Source organism: Gossypium hirsutum, chromosome D07 (assembly GCF_007990345.1).
Source record: "Gossypium hirsutum isolate 1008001.06 chromosome D07, Gossypium_hirsutum_v2.1, whole genome shotgun sequence".
Taxonomy (NCBI): domain Eukaryota; kingdom Viridiplantae; phylum Streptophyta; class Magnoliopsida; order Malvales; family Malvaceae; genus Gossypium; species Gossypium hirsutum.
Genome location: NC_053443.1, coordinates 20,906,142 through 20,911,272, shown reverse-complemented (window position 1 = coordinate 20,911,272; position 5,131 = coordinate 20,906,142). Strand labels below are relative to the sequence as shown.

At 26.1% G+C, this 5,131-nt stretch overlaps 1 long non-coding RNA gene across 1 annotated transcript; it reads left to right on the top strand.

Annotated features, from left to right (window-relative positions):
- The first annotated feature begins 1,995 nt into the window (after nucleotides 1–1,995).
- Nucleotides 1,996–4,613, top strand: LOC121219085 (uncharacterized). The gene is made up of 3 exons (XR_005915759.1): nucleotides 1,996–2,070; nucleotides 2,541–2,626; nucleotides 4,399–4,613. It is a non-coding gene; the product is annotated as an uncharacterized lncRNA (long non-coding RNA).
- The last annotated feature ends 518 nt before the right edge of the window (nucleotides 4,614–5,131 follow it).

Here is a 5,131-nt window from a genome sequence, read left to right as displayed (position 1 = left end):
TCCCCAACCCAATTTGAGATACTGTAATCTTATATACAGCAAGCCACTATCCCCACATTTTCAATTACAAAGGTTAATATACCGTTTGATACTTATATTTGGTTTCAATATTTAATTTAGTATTAAAGTTATATTTTGTCAAAATTCAGTACCTAAGTTTGGCTTCAATGTTCAATTTGATACTCAAACTAAATATCATGTGGCACAATAAATATTTGACATGTGTATTCTAGTAAAAAAACATAAATATTTAATTGATGCAAAAGAAAAACTAGGTACCAAATTGAACATTAAAGTCAAACTTAAGTACATGTATGAGACAAAAAAAAACTCAAATATCAATTTGAAAAAACTCATGCATCAAACTAAACATTAAAGTCAAACCCAAATACCAAATTGTACATTAAATTTAAATATATATATATATATCAAATAGTATATTAACCCATAAAAAAAATACTTTTGAGGCTTTAGCTCAAGCATTAAGGGAGGATTCTAGTTTAAATCTTAATTTTTTTTACACAAAGTTTAAGATTACCCATATCCCCTCCCACCATTAAATAAGAAGATAAATACGTTTTAATGCATTCAAACTTACATCTTCTTACTCTGGAAATAATATCGATGCCAACTAAGCTAAAACTTAGGTCTTATTTGATAAAGTGTTGAAAAATTCAATAAACTAAAAATCAATATTTCCAACAACTTAATTTTTTGGACACACCCAAAATGAAAACTGCTAAATATTTTATATAAAATACCAAACATATTTTATAATATAAACTCAATACTTAATTTTTCTGTACTTATTTTCTCAATATTTATTCTTTCACCACTTAATTTTTCTAAATTGAAATTTCAATCTCTTACCTGTGTTTTATTGGTATTTGGTAAACAAGGAAGTGTTTATGTTTAAAAAATGCATTCTTATTTCAATAGACTCCTCATTTCCCTGGCTTCTTTAGGCCCATCGATGCATGGGTTATTATTATTCGAGCTTAATCGATTATATATAAAAAATACCGAATTAAAAAATAATAATAATAAGGGTAAACTGCTTAATTGGTCATTCAAGTTTTAGGGTTCTTTCATTTTGATCTATCAAAATGAAATCTTTGCAATTTCATCACTCAACTTTTAGAGTGCTTTCATTTTAATCACCCAACCATTAAATCTCTAACCGTGTTTAACTGCCACATCTTGTTCACACTTTCATTTTGGTCACCCAACTTCTAGGCCGCTTTCATTAAATAAAAATCCTTTTTTGAAAGTATTGATTGGGGTAAAAAAAATTAAGTATTAAAGTAAAAAGTGATAGAAACTAAAATAATGCATTAAAAAATTGTCAATTTGTACTTGTTTATCATATTGTCAAAAATTCTAAAAAAAATTTCAATATTGAAATTTTATATTTTAAACCATCAAAATCAATTAAATAAAAATGTTGAATTTTTTTATCCATTGATAATATTAACCGAATTCTTACTGTAATATTGAAATTAATTGAATTAATTTAAAATTTTATTTTATGTTTCCATATTATTATTAATGAAATCAACTTGATAACTCATATTTAATAATTCTGTAACAGCCCGATTTTGACCCTAATCAGAAAAAGTAGTTTCGAGACCATAAATCCAAGTCAGAAAAATATTTTAAAATTATTTTTGACATCTGCAATAAGTGAATTGCAATGTGTGAAAATTTCGTATGAAAATTTGATCGTTTGAGTGTTCAATTTGATAAAAAGGGCTTAATCACGTAAAATAAAAATTTAGGGGATTAAATTTAAAAGCACCCAATTGTAGATGTCTTTTAAAAATGAGGGTTTTAAATGGAAATTATGCCATTTAATAGTTAGTAGGTGGCATATTACATAAGTGACCTTAATATATATGTTATATAAATTAAATTAATTAAGGTTAAATTAGTCATTTAGTAAATATATTACATATTAGTTAAAATAAGATGAAAAAAAAGATGATTTTGTTCATCTTTGAAAGCTGAAAGTGGAAGAGAAGAACTCATCCATGGCTTTTGAATGTTCGGCACTTCCTTAGCAAAATTAAGGTATGGTTTGATTTCGGTTTTTGATGATTTTTACATTTTTGTGATCGTTGATTCGTGTTCTATCAAACCCATGCTTTAATTTTAGAAATTGATGGTGATTTTGAGATATGTCATTGATGAATGCTTGAGCTTTTTGTTAGTTAATGGTGAAATATGGAAGATATGTGAAAGGTTAACATGTTTTGTCTTTGAATTTTTGGTGAAATTGAGTAATTAGGGTTAAATTGTGAAATTAAATTTTTGGGGACTAAAATATGAAATAAATGAAATGTGTGGACTTGTATGAGTACTAGGGATATTCGGCCCTTGTATAGTGTGGGCAAATTTTGTGTATTTTGTGTTTTATGCAATAGGGACTAAATTGAAAAAGTGTAAATGTTAGGGGCAAAATGGTAAATTGCCCATTTATGTGCTTTTGGACTAAATTGAATGTAATAATATTTAAGCTAGCTCATTTTGAATATGTCTAGATCAAGAACCAAAGAAATCGGAGTTAGATCGGGGAAAAGCCAAAGTTGTCGACTAATTGTCCGGTTTCAATTTTTCACTATCCGAAGTAAGTCTATTAACTATTTAATTTTATTAAATCAGTTTATATGTATGAATATCAATTGTATTTATGTTGAGTTAAAATTAAAAGTATATAAATCGAATGGAAAGTATGAAAATTATATATATGTATGTGTTAGGTTCGAATGAGTATGAATATACAAATATATATACATGAATGTCCTTGTAAATAATTTAGGTATGGAACTATATGGGTAAGTGATGTATTCGAACATAGGTATGTATATGTGTGAATAAAGTTTCAATTTAGTTAATGTTGTTTGTTATATATGTTGACATGATGTTCGAATAGATATATAAAGATATATATATATGTATCAAATATTTGTATAAGTTGGATTGAATAAGTATGTATATATATGAAAAAAAATATTTATATTGAGTATAAGTCTTGCAATTATATTTATATATATGTGTGTGTTAATTTCAAATATGTATGTGTATAATGTATAAAGGTACAAGTTCTTGTTTCGAAAATAAGTATAGAATTATATATATAAGATCTTGTTTTGAAATTAAGTATGAATTTATTTATGTATATTATAAATTCGAATATATATATACGTACAGATATAATTTCTTGTGTCGAAGTTAGGTTTGTAATTATATATGTACATATAAAGTCGAATGTGTATGTATATATGTATAAGATTTGCATTAAATCAAACGTATGAAATTGTTAGCTTAGTTTATTTTAATATGTTCGAGTGTTAAATGTATATTATTTAAGTATAATATAAGCTGAATATTATGATAGTAATATTAGAAATCTATAGTATAAAGATATATATATGTATTCGGTTGAATCATTGAATTAGTATGTTGGAATTGATGATCGAGCTTATTATATATCCGTGTGTATCAAAGAATAGAGTTATGAATTTTAAGCTGAATCTTTATGCAGGGATTTTGTATGCATATATAGCTCGAAAATGAATTATATCTTATGTGAATTGAGTATTTAGGCTCAGTACCTAGCAGGCTTGTTGCCAGTGAAACCATTCAGACTTTACGTCTAGCAGGCTTAATGCCGGTGAAATAAATTCGGACTATAAGTCTAGCAGGCTTAAACCGGTGTATTGAATCATGTTTTAAACCTAGCAGGCTAAGTGCTGGTGAATCTGTTAGATTATGTGCGTACATGCACTTGATATGTCTATGATTTTAATTATAGGAAATTGATGAAACATAATTATTCAGTTTTTACATGTTTGGTGAGTATACATTAGGTATATGCGATTGTTAAATTTACAAATGCATATGGTGATATGCGGTTGTTAAATATACATACATTGAGCCAATGTGTTTGATAATTATCTATGTATGAAATTGAGAGTTAAATATAAATGTATTCATCTATAAGTATACGAAGAATAAGTAGATATGTATATTCGATTATATGTATTAGCTATGCGTTTGGGTATATTTTTTAATGAGTACATATGTATACAAACGGATTCGAAATGTGTTTGGTATATATGCACATGTTAAGTACATATGTGCATTCGGATGTATGCATGGGACAAATATGTATATTGATGAAATCGGCTATTTATGTTAAAGTGTATATACATTTGGTTTTAAATGTGGATAATTATGTATGCATCTGTCTAGGTATTTGTTAACATGTGTTTGCAAATCCACTAAGTGTACTAGGAAATTTTATAATTATTTATATATTTTCGTCATGCTATAGACTTTTTAAGTTATAAAAACTTACTTTGTTTCCTTATGTCTTTTTATTTTATGGATTTAAAGATCAAGCTTCAAGCTCGGGGACCATCAGCAAGATCATCACTCTATCTACTGTCTTGGTATTAGGCTGTTTAAATTTTTAACTATGGCATGTACAGACTAGATAAATGTTTTAATGGTCGTACTTTGATATATTGTATATGAATTTTAATAGCCATACAAAAATGGCTTATTTCCTTATGGATTAGCTGGATTATAATGTATTTATTTTGTTTCAAATGATATAAAGTTAAGCTCATAATATGTCATATTTAATATTAGATTAAGTTTATTAAATTTAATTATTTATATACAATGTATATGTTTTGATTTTGTAATGGTTGTGTTTTGTTCAGTAATGTCTCGTAATACTAATTCGGTGACAGATACGGGTTAGTGTGTTACAAATTCTCTGTGAAACTTAAATTTTATTTTATTATATAATCGTGGATCTTCTCTTCTAAGCTAAAAGCGAAGAAAAATTATTCCAATTAATTAAATTAATTGATTATTCTTCATTTGAGTAAAGAAGTGATGAATAAATACTAGATTTTGTTTGGCATGGAAGATAAATTTTAATTAGTTGTAAGGATTTTTCTTTGCTATTAGCTTAGTATGAAAGACTTGAGATCATATAATTAAAAGAAATTTAGGTTTCATGTACAATTATTAAAAAAATTCAATAACTTATTTAATTGACTTTGATGTTTTGAAATTTAAAATTTCAATATTGAAAAAAAAATAAAACTTTCGGCAA